This window comes from Chiloscyllium plagiosum, chromosome 19 (genome assembly GCF_004010195.1).
Source record: "Chiloscyllium plagiosum isolate BGI_BamShark_2017 chromosome 19, ASM401019v2, whole genome shotgun sequence".
NCBI lineage: Eukaryota > Metazoa > Chordata > Chondrichthyes > Orectolobiformes > Hemiscylliidae > Chiloscyllium > Chiloscyllium plagiosum.
In genome coordinates this window covers 40284160-40295810 of record NC_057728.1, presented here as the reverse complement: position 1 = coordinate 40295810, position 11651 = coordinate 40284160, and positions in this window count along the sequence as shown.

Genomic DNA, 11651 nt, shown 5'->3' with positions numbered 1-11651 from the left:
ACCTATCGCATTCCCAACGCCCTTCCCCCAAGTCCCTCCTCCCTACCTTTTATCTTAGCCTGCTTGGCACACCTTCCTCATTCCTGAAGAAGGGCTTATGCCCAAAATGTCGATTCTCCTGCTCCTTGGATGCTGCCTGACCTGCTGCGCTTTTCCAGCAACACATTTTTCAGTGTCTGCAATCATAGTCGGTGACTCCATTACACAAGCCCCTGACTGAGGCTGAACGTGGATCAGTGAAGTCCATTCTTCCACCTGGGCCATAGTTGAGCAGATGATATACCTGCTGAAGTTAAGGTTCTGATGTTTGAATAGGCCATTTTGGGAGTGGATGGGTCCTTACCGTACACTCCAATATGTGATACATAAACTAAGCATACTGTACTCTACACAACTGGAGCAGGGAAAGAAAGGCTGTGATAGAGGATGAAGAGCTGGGAGAGTAAAACAGACTTCCAAGAAGGAAGATGAAGGCATTGAGTGGGAGGAACATCACCTTCAGCATAATCAATTGCTACAATGTTAGGCACAGAAAGCCAGGCAACACTTACTTGACCCAGTTCTAATAGATGTGAGCTGGGTCCAGAGATTACACACTGACAATAAATTTGTTGATGCTCAGAAGACAAATATTCCCTGTTTATTTTTCTGTTTGTGTTTTGCATTGATTTTGCTATTGTTCTATGTTTTCAATAATTTGAAAGCCTTCAGCATATGACGCTCCCACACTGAACAATGAGAAAACATTTTATTATGTTAGGCATTAGGAAAATTGTAGGTAACCCCCTTAAGTGTGTATTCCGATAAGGAATGCTAACCTGTGTAACAATTTCTTTGGCCGATGGTTCGACACATAATGATGTAAAGTGGAAATACATTTCCGACTGTAAACCTGTATTGCAATGAAGTGTCACCTGCTACCTATCTTCCCTCAGAAGCTTTATATTACTATTCCCCTCCTGCTATTTGTACTGAAAAGGGCCAGTACCTGGCTGACAGTGCTCGACCAGGCGCATGGCTGACCTTTAAGTATGGCATGGGGATCCCAGAAGTTCTCTGCTGTGGCCAATACATCTGCCACTGGTGAGCACATGATAATGTGGGTAGGGTGCCACAGGGATGCAGTGCTTGCATCATCAGGAGCGCTGCAAAGAACTGAATGAGAAAACTCTTTAGAACGCATTGAAAGAAATCCCATTTCTGGCAAATACTATTCCTTCCAGCAGGAGAAAGGAAGCAGGGCACAAATAACATTGGCAGAATGCCCGAACACTGCAAGCTTGTGAAAAATTAGCGTTGATTTCAAACAAACATCATTTCTGCTGTTCCAAGAGCCTTAAACCACAGTATGGGAGCTGCAACTGAATGGAGAAGATGTAACCGCTCATAATGGGAAGATAAGGCCTGTTTAAGTTTCATTATCTGAAGTGATTTAAATCCACAGGCCTTTCAAAGTGAAGAAAACAGCATGCTACAGCCTTCAGAGAGAGCAACAAAAAAAACAGCTACGTTCATTTAGAATACATTGTTAGACGAGAGGGATTATTGTCTGTGGAAATAGTAGGACCAACTATAGTCCACCCTGCCTCTTTGAGATGAAGGTATTGCAGACAGGGCCCTTTTGAAAACAGACAGTCAGCTGATGTGGAAAGTATCCTGGCTTGAGCTTCCTGTCTCAAAGACAAAAATTAAGCTCACAGTCTTAAAAATGCAACTTTTCAAACAAATATTCCAAAATAACACCATAGATAAGTTATATGATATAAAAATCTCTATCAGCAATTAATGTCTGTTTGCATGTGTGTGTGTGTGTGTGTGCAGAGGGTGAGATTATAAAGGGGAGTTTTAATTAGTAGATAGTTAAATATATTTAAAAATAGTAGATATGTTGATAGTTTTGAATTGTTTAACTATAGTTAGAATCCATTTACTTGTAATAAATAGTCATTCTTGTTAAGTACAGAAGCCTGGCCCATCACTTCTACCAATCTAAGGTAGAAAGACAGGTAAATTGGGGAATTCTGCATATTGTTAAATCTTTAACTTTTGTGACGACTCTGGGAATAGCAGGGCTTGATTTCCAATGTGCTACTCCAGTGAGACATCATGTCATGCTTTTATTTAGATTCTGATACTTAGGATGACAAGACTTAAAAGTTTTCAGGCAAATTTAGTTTGTATCTCTTACACAAGCATAGCAATGCTTTAATTGTTTGTTCGTGGGATGTGAAAATGAATTTCCTCATCCTAATTGCTCTTGAAAAGGTTAGTGAGGAAGTTCCAGGATCTTGATAAAACAGTAGTGAAAGAATGGTGAATAATTCCAAATCATGGTGATATGTGATATGGAGAGGAACTTGCAAGGGTTAGAACTCTAGGGTGTCTACTGTCCTTTGTCCTTCTAGACAACGTAGTCATGGATTTGAAAGGTTGGAAAAATCTTGAATGTTGCTGCAGTGCAATTATTCGATGGCACATCCTGAAGCCACTGTGTGCCAATGGTAGCAGATTATATTTAAGGTAGCGGATGAAGTGCGCTGCTTTGTCCTATATGGTGTCAAGCCTCATGATTGTTGGAGCATCATTAAGAATTCCAAGAAAGTTATCTTGCACTTCTCATTGCAGCAGTGTTAATCACCTGTTGTGACAGTACTGGCAGAGTGAGAGATAGGATAGGTCATAAGGCGACTGGATTGCTGTAAAAACTCAATGTGTTCACCAATGAACTCTGCCTTCCTTATTTGGAATGACCTATGTATGATTCCAGTCAAAAGTCCTTAAATCATTCTTCCTCTCAGTGATACCTAACCATTTACCAGAAATTCATGAAGGAAATCTACCATTATCTTATGGGCAACAATGGAAGGCTCTGCCAGTGTCTTCCATATCCCAACAATTAAGCTTCAAAAAATTATCTGGATGTTTCTTAATTTAGATTCAGATCTGAATAAAATTGAATTTACAGCATATACTAACTGTTACATCAGGGTAACCAACATAAAATAACCTTCCACAAACTCATATTGACTCCGTTACTTTTATTTTGTTCAATGGTTTTGTTTTTATTACACAGTAACCACGTTTTATTTTGTTCAATGCTGTCTAAATCTGTCAATGATGTTTCTGGTTTGTTGTAACTTCAGTTTATCATCATTCTCATGATAGATTTGTATTTGTGAAGAAACAGAATGTGTAACTTTACCGTAACTACAATGTGTAGTGTCTCAACGCTATTGAACCCAAATTGAAGCTGTTAGTCATTGGTGGCATCTCCTTTATGAATATAAGCAGAGTCCAGCAGTCAGCAGTGACATTCAGAACAGTCCCTGAACAACACGGGCAATGACGAGTCAGTTGGAAAAATACGGTGAGATCAGAAAAATTAGATTCTTGCTGTTGAGGAGAAATAAGTCCAATTTTCCATCTGAGGTTTTACTAGCAAGATGAGACTCTTGCTAAGCATAATTGCATGCATTGACATCTCATATTATCAAATCTCACCTCATTTATCTGTAGTTTGCTATTTTCCCAGACATTTAAATTTGATGGCGACAATTCCTAACATGAAACTCTGTGTTGATACCTGGTGGCTCATGCTGTTGCTGGTTTAACTGGGCCTCCATCTTATCCAGAATTTCCCAAGACCTCGGGGCACACTCCAAGGGGAATGGCCACCTGCATCACTTTCCAAGGAGTAGGGCATCAAACAAGTACCAGGCTCACGACATCATCATGACACATTTCTAACTCACAATATAATACTGCACCACTTCAGTAGTACACTTTGGAGCACACTAACACCTTACATTGCAGTGCTGCTACCAGGCCACTTTGTGAATAGGGAGAAACAGCCACCTTATGTCTCAAAACAGTGTGCTTTCCTGAGCTTTTAGCATATTTTCTTAGTACCCTTTTAGGGTCCTATAGCATCTCTGCCTTGCTTTGTCTTTTTACACATTGGTGCCTCATTCAGAATTTACAGCCTCATAGTACGTCTGTCTTGCCTTGCCTTTTAGCACATACACAAAGCCAGGCACCCTATCAAATTTTTGAGGAGAAAGTGAGGTCTGCAGATGCTGGATATCAGAGCTGAAAAAGTATTGCTGGAAAAGCGCAGCCTGACCTGCTGCGCTTTTCCAGCAACACATTTTCAACCCTATCAGATTTGCCAGTCTTCCATTGAGGGTGGACATGTTGTTGTATGGCACTGTGCTGCATCAATGTTACATCGACAGCATATATCATCAGTTTACGTAATAGACATATCTGCCAAATGGGATGGGGATTCAAGACTTGATGGAACACAGAGACATTGGCGAAAGTGGGAACAAAGGAAGTGAAGTGAGGCAAAACTCAAAGTGCATGAGGGTTATGCAGAACAACATCAGAGGGCATGGTAGACTATGGGAGGGGGAAATTATTGGCAATGATTTATTTTCTACCCCAGATTCAGACTACAGCTAAGAGCCCTGTACATAACTCCCATCAGGGTCTTTTTCCCTTGGCAGTTCCTCAACTCGACCCTTTCACATCTTCCAACTCTATATTGCTTCTTGCTATTGATTTAATCTCACTTCATACTAACAAGGCATGCCAACCCCTTCTGACCATCTACCTGTTCTTTCGATAGTTTATGTAACCTTGAATATTTAATTCCCAGCCCTGATCCCCTTGCAGCCATGCCTTTGTGATGCCCACAACATTGTACCTGCCAATACCAATCCGCAGTACAAGCTCATTTCCCTGGTTTGTATACTGTGTACATTTAAGTACAACACCCTCAGTCATGTGTCAAGCGCCAGTCCACTCCCCCATAATTTTTCTCTTATCTGCTGTGCCTGAAGTTAGATTCCATGCCCTTTCCATTCTCTGTCCTATTACTTGATCTGAAAACTTGAATAATCTCTCCTGAACTCCCTCCCACTGCACCACCTTAACTGGTTTATTGCCCTTGTGACCTCTATATGTGCCATCATTCCCCTGACTATATAATCTCCAATTACAACTACATTTCTCTTTTCTCCCTCCTCTTGAATAGCTCCTTGTACCATGCTGCTATGGTAAATTTGCTTATCCTCCTTAAAGACTCCACTGTCATCCACATAGGGAGCAAGAATCTCAAACCTGTTTGATAACTCAAAGGCTGAGGCTCCTGCAGCGCTATCTCCGAACCACAATGGGATCCACTAGCTCCCATTTGATTGAGATGCAACACATCGCCTGGCCCTGCTTCCCTACTTTATTTGCTTAGTTCATAATTTTATTTTTTAAAATTTCCCATTGGTCATTTAAATTTAATCTGTAAGCACTTTATTTGCTTAGTTCTTAATTTGTTTGTTTTTTAAATTTCATATTGGTGTTTTAATTTTTAATCTGTAACTATTTCTCCACTCTCAAAGTAGCCTATAATGGAGAGTCAAATTAGCAACCAATCCCAACCATGTTTAATTACTCTCACAAAGCAATGGTGAAGGCCGAATCCTGGCTTGCAGCATTTGACCTGGCTACTTCTATGGTACCAGTGATGCAATATCCAGCAGATTCCAATAATGGTGAGTACTTCTGCACTGGTGAATGCAAGATAGTGTGAATGTAGTGCGAGATGCTTGGGACATACATAATGAGGGGACCTGTGGAGAATTGCATGAGATAACTCACTAGAGTTCACAAAGAGAATGAAACTCCCAAAATTGACACATAGCCTTTTGTTTTGTATTTAAGCTGGTAGATAATAGGAAAATGAATGCAGAAATCAGCCCACTCAACTTTAAGGCCACTGAAGTGTTAGGAAGCAGTTTCTGAATTCAGAAAATGCACCTAGTTTAATAGAGACAAAACATGACTTTGAATTTCATAAAATCTGACAGCAGCAATAGTCAAGGTAAATTATAGTTTTGATTTTCTTTTGATGAGCCTCCTTATGCTGACTTCTACTAGTTTCAAGTGAAACATCTTGGCAAATGCACAGAGGATTCTTTATGATGACATCAGTTTAGCAACTGTGAAAGCCTATTATGACTCATTAGTTCAGCTATAAGCTTCAGAACAAGCTAAAATACAAAGTGGCCTGCTTTTCATTAGCAATTGCATTCATTTTCCATTTGTGGAATACAATGCATACACTCTGTACTATTAGAATAGGTACGACAAGGTATCACATAACGCAATCTAAAACAATGCCAATGACAAAAAATAAATTCATCATTATAGCTCAGTTTACCATTTTTAATATTGCATACATGGTTTAAATAGAAACTGCCTATTGACATCGCCAAACCACATAGTGATTAATAAAACAAATAATCAATTTTTTTCAAAAATATGAATTCTTCTGCTATAGCAGCAACATTAGCAGATCGTGAGGGTTTAAGTGAACAACATCTGAAGACAGACACATGGATCATAACTCCATGATTAACTCATGTGATTTTAGTCATTATTCAATGGATTCAGATGTCAATCTCTTATATCCTCTGACAATATCTGGGCTGCAGTACTGAAAATTAGTCACCAAAAAACTATGTTATAGATGCTATCAAACATGCTGATTATTTCTACCACTTTCTGTTTTTATTTCAGATTTCTATCACCTGCAGTATTTTATTTTCACATCACTGTATGTGGAATATTGCTTTATTTGTCATACTGACTGCGGAAGCTTGTTTGAAAATCAGATTGGTTCCTCATGTCATTAGAGTTTAGATGCATTCTTTAGATGTGCCAAAAACTTACAGTTTGAAATGGCAAAGGGTTAAATCTCAATTGTGTTCAAGAATGCCTATTGAGCATAGAGTGAATCACACAAAAGTTATATGTATGAGATCCACAGAGGATGTTCAACAAGGCAATAAGAAATGGACTTCCCCACTACTTGTTAAAGGCTCAACAAACAAAAAAAAAGAAAAATTCCCCAGAGCTTGCTTTCTTGCATTTGACTTAGTGTTAAACTGAATATGTGGTTCAGGCCAGAAGCTTACTAACACCTTTCTGTTCTTTTCCTGTATGACAGGAGTCAAATAGGGTTGTTAACATTTTTTAAATCAGAAGTTTAGAAATGAACAGGAAACCTATTAAGCAGTAAGTCACAATGTACTAAAACCTCAGCTTGAAGAGTTTTAAGACTTCTCAACTATCTTCTGATACGACAAGTGGTTCCAGCATTGTTCTTTTTTTTTCAGTTCTGGGGTCATGTGGAATTTCCCAATGCTGCAGCATTGAGTGAATGCTGGAACACACCACATCTCAGAATGCTCTATCCACACTTTTATACAAAAATCATGGACCAAAGTCAAAACCAGAGCAACTTCCTCCATGAATTGTTTTCCTTAATTCTTTCCATCATTGCAAATCAAGGTTTGGTGGAACCTTATTCATAGAATCAGAGAATCCCTACAGTGTGGAAGCAGGCCACTCAGTCCATCAGATCCACACTGACCCTTAGAAGAGCGCCCCCCCAGACTCTACCCCCTACCCTATCCCAGTTGGAAAGGAGTAATAATAAGATAAGACCTTTAAAGTTTGCATTAATTACCCACTGCTCATCAGGGCTGGAATTCCATTTCCCAAGATTGATCCACCTAGCTTGTACATTTTTGAAGACTTTGGACAATTCAGCATGCACAAAGCACCCAACCTACATGTCTTTGGACCGTGGGAGGAAACCCAAATGGACATGGGGGGAATGTGCAAACTCCACACAGACAGCTCTCCAAGGCTGCAATCAAACCAAGATCCCTGGCATTGTGAGGCAGCAGTGCTAACTACTGAGCCACTGTACCACCCATTTTCATGTGAAAACATGCTTTGTCCTGGGTGTAGGTTTGCTCACTGAGCTGGAAGGTTTATTTCCAGACGTTTCATCACACTACTAGGTAAAAGCTTCAGCGGCCTCCAGGCGAAGCACTGTACATGTTTCCTGCTTTCTACTTCTATGTTAATATGTAAAAATAGAAAGCAGGAATCATGTACAGTGCTTCACCTGGAGGGCCGCTGAAGCTGTTACCTAGTAGGGTGACGAAACATCTGGAAATGAACCTTCCAGCTCAGCGAGCAAACCTACATCCAGAACCTCAAACTGAACCACAAATCTTCTCAAAACATGCTTTGTCCATAACCTCAGTGTTCATTGTTGTGTATGTATGAAAATATAGTCACATTGAAAAATACAAGCAGGGGTAAGCCATAGAGTCCCTCAAGTCAATGTGATAGCAAAATCTTTTATGACACTGAATTCTTCAACCAGCATCCCCAATTTTCTTTTGTTTAGATTTTAACTTGATATATAATTCACTTTGGAAATCTGACTTGCGGTACAACAATAGCACAATCTAGGAATTGGCACAAAACTAATTCTCCACAGCCATCATGATATCCGAAATATTACATTGCGGTCACTCCATTGTTGTTCCAGAGGGTTCTTGGGCTGGAATATCTCAGAAAATGTGTTGACAAAATCCCCTTCAACTTGACCATGATTAATCATATACTCTGGGGATGAGCTACCATTTTGACAACAGATTTCAAAACTCTTCAGCACTTTTATCTTTCAGAACAAAGTTTCCTGACTGCAGATATTTAGAGTTAGTCATTTATATTTCTGAGGGCTACATACATGAGTACTATGCTTTTTGAGGCAAAGGTATCTTGGAAATCTTGCACATATATTTTAAATTCATGCTTAAAAGTCAGACTATTAATCAAAACAAAAGCAGTGCAATTGGTGATAAATTTGGAAAAGAAACCATTATGTAGTTTGAGAGAGGAAGTACCAGCAAACCAGAGGGATTTCAATGATTGCCTGCCTTCAAGGTGTTGTTTGTTGGCAGAGTAGGAACTTATCTCGCCAGGGCGAGGACCCTGCAATGCCTATGTTCAGAGTGAGAAGGGTCTTGGATGGCATTCCAACCCCACTGATCAGTGGGTAATTAACAAACTTTAAAGGTCTAATCTTTTAAGCTGGAGATGGACAGGGGACTCACCATATTGGAAATGAAAATGCAAATATTGTTACAGTTGCTTATGGGCTCCCAAGAGGTTGGAATCCATCACTGAGGACTCTGGCAACAGAAAGAGTGGTCTGCTGAGAGCCAATGTCCACCATTGCTGCCAACCATCTTTGAGACTTTCATCCCTCCAGCTATCAGCCACCTATGTCCTGGTTTCCTCAGCAATCCTAAGCCTTGGGTGAGTGTTCCTTCCTGGACGCACTACTGGGCAAGTGCTGCTATCAGCCTCTTCTTGATAAACAACCCTGGATAATATCTGCAACTTCACCTCCCACCCACCCCCACTCCACCCCACCAAAGGTCCCTTACCACAAAAAAAAACACATTCAAGTTCTGAAAAATTCTTGAATTAAATAAAGAAGCGTGTGTAGAGCATTCCAAATGGAGGCTGGTACAAATACAAGATTTAAAAAGCATCTGGATGGGTATATGAATGGGAAGGTATTAGAGAGATATGGACCAAATGCTGGCAAATAGGACTAGATCAGTTTAGGATATCTGGTCAGCATTGATAAGTTAGACTGGAGGGTCGTTTCCATGCGATATATCTCTATGGCTCTATGATTCCATAACTGATGCTTTCAATCTTTTCACAATACTGGAATCCTGGGCAATTCCACAAATCATGAGAGGTTATTTCAGAGGGCAATCAAGAGTCAACCACATTGCTGTGGATCCGTAGTCCCACGTAGGCTAGGCTGGATAAGGATGGTAGATTTCCTTCCCTAAAGGAAATTTTGTGAACCGTGTATTTTTATAATACTCAAAGATAGTTTAATGGTCACCAATATTGAGACAAACATTCAATTTCGGATTTAAAAGAATCAATTTAAATTTTGCCAGAGCATTAGTCAGGGCCTATGGATTATTGATTTAGTGTCATGACCACTACAATACAATCTCCTTTCTTGCAACTTCAATTGTTACAATTTAATGGTTTATAATTATTTAAATATGTTTCCACTGCAATGGTTTGATTTTCATGTTTACATCTTCTGTGCCTTTGAAGCACTCTCACATTAACTCTAGTACTAATGAACTTTATCATAACACTGTCAAGTCTTTGAAATGATTGTGAATTTTAAAAAGTTACATAGGAAATCTTGCTAGGGCTCACAGAAAGAAACCTTCCATGAAATTTTACAAAAAATTTTGGGAAAATTTCACCCCCCCCCAACTCTAATGTTGTATCCAAAATTGCCGTTCTAATCTATTTTATCCACAAAGGCTAGTTTTAAAGAAAACTTGAGTGTTATTTTGGAAAACAGTTAGAAATCACACAACACGAGGTTACAGTCCAACAGGTTTAATTGGAAGCACTAGCTTTCGGAGCACCACTCCTTTACCAACCTTAATCAACCACCTGATGAAGGAGCGGCGCTCCAAAAGCTAGTGTGCTTCCAATTAAACCTGTTGGACTGTAACCTCGTGTTGTGAGATTTTTAACTTTGTACACCCCAGTCCAACACTGGCATCTCCAAATCATGACCACTTTGGAAAACAGAACTTTTTATAACAAATTCCTTTGTTCCTTGTGCTGTCTGAATGAATTTCTTGACAGATCAAGCTAGGTTTGAGGATTCTAATTCCCTGTGAATAGTAGGTTTATGCTCAACTTCAAACACAAAAGCCTCACGTGTGGAGGACAGGGAAAATCATAAAGAATTCAAAAAGCATTAAAATAGACAACTCCCCAGGGCCTACTGGGATCTACTGGTGAAAGAGCCAGGTGAGGAAATTGTTGTGATCTCATTCAAAATCTTTGCATTCTGTTTAGTCACAAAAGAGGTCCAGGAGGACTGAAGGGTAGCCAACATCGTTCCTTTGTTTAAGAATGGCAACAGGGATAATCTGGTTCCTGATAAAGAGCTAATGCTCAAAATGTCAATTCTCCTGCTCTTCAGATTCTGCCTAACCGGTTGTGCTTTACCAGTACCACACACTTCAACTCTGATCTCTGGCATCTGCAGTGCTCACTCTCTCCCAATAATCTGGGAAATTACAGGCCGATGGTCAGGAAATTTCTTAGAGGTAGCATTTACTCATATTTAGAAAACTATTGACTTATTAGTGATAGCCAGCATGGCTTTGTGCAAAGAAGGTTGTGTCTCACAAATTTGATTGAGGTTTTTGAGGAAATGACAAAGATGATAGATGACGGCAGAGCAGTAGATGTTGGCCAAACGGACTTTAGTAAGGCTTTTGACAAGATCAGGTTGATATAACAGGGGAAATCATTTGGGATTTGCGGTGAGCTGATAATTTGGATACAGAACTGGCTGAGTCATAGAAGATATAGGGTAATGGTGGAAGGATGTTTTTCTGACTGGAGATCTGTTCTGCAAGAATCAGTTCTGGGTCCCCTGTTGTTTGTAATATATATAAATAATGTTTATGAGAATGTTGGTGGCCTGATTAGTAGATTTGCAGACAACACAAAAGGTTGCATTTAGCATGCTTGCCTTCATCGGTCAGGGCATAGAGTATAAAAATTGGCAAGTCATGTTGCAGTTGTATAGAACTTTAGTTCAGCCACTTATGGAATATTGCATACAGTTTTAGTTACCACACTGCCAGAAGGATGTGGAGGCTGTCAAGAGGGCACAGAAATTATTTCCCAGAAAGTCGACTAGTTTGGAAAGTATT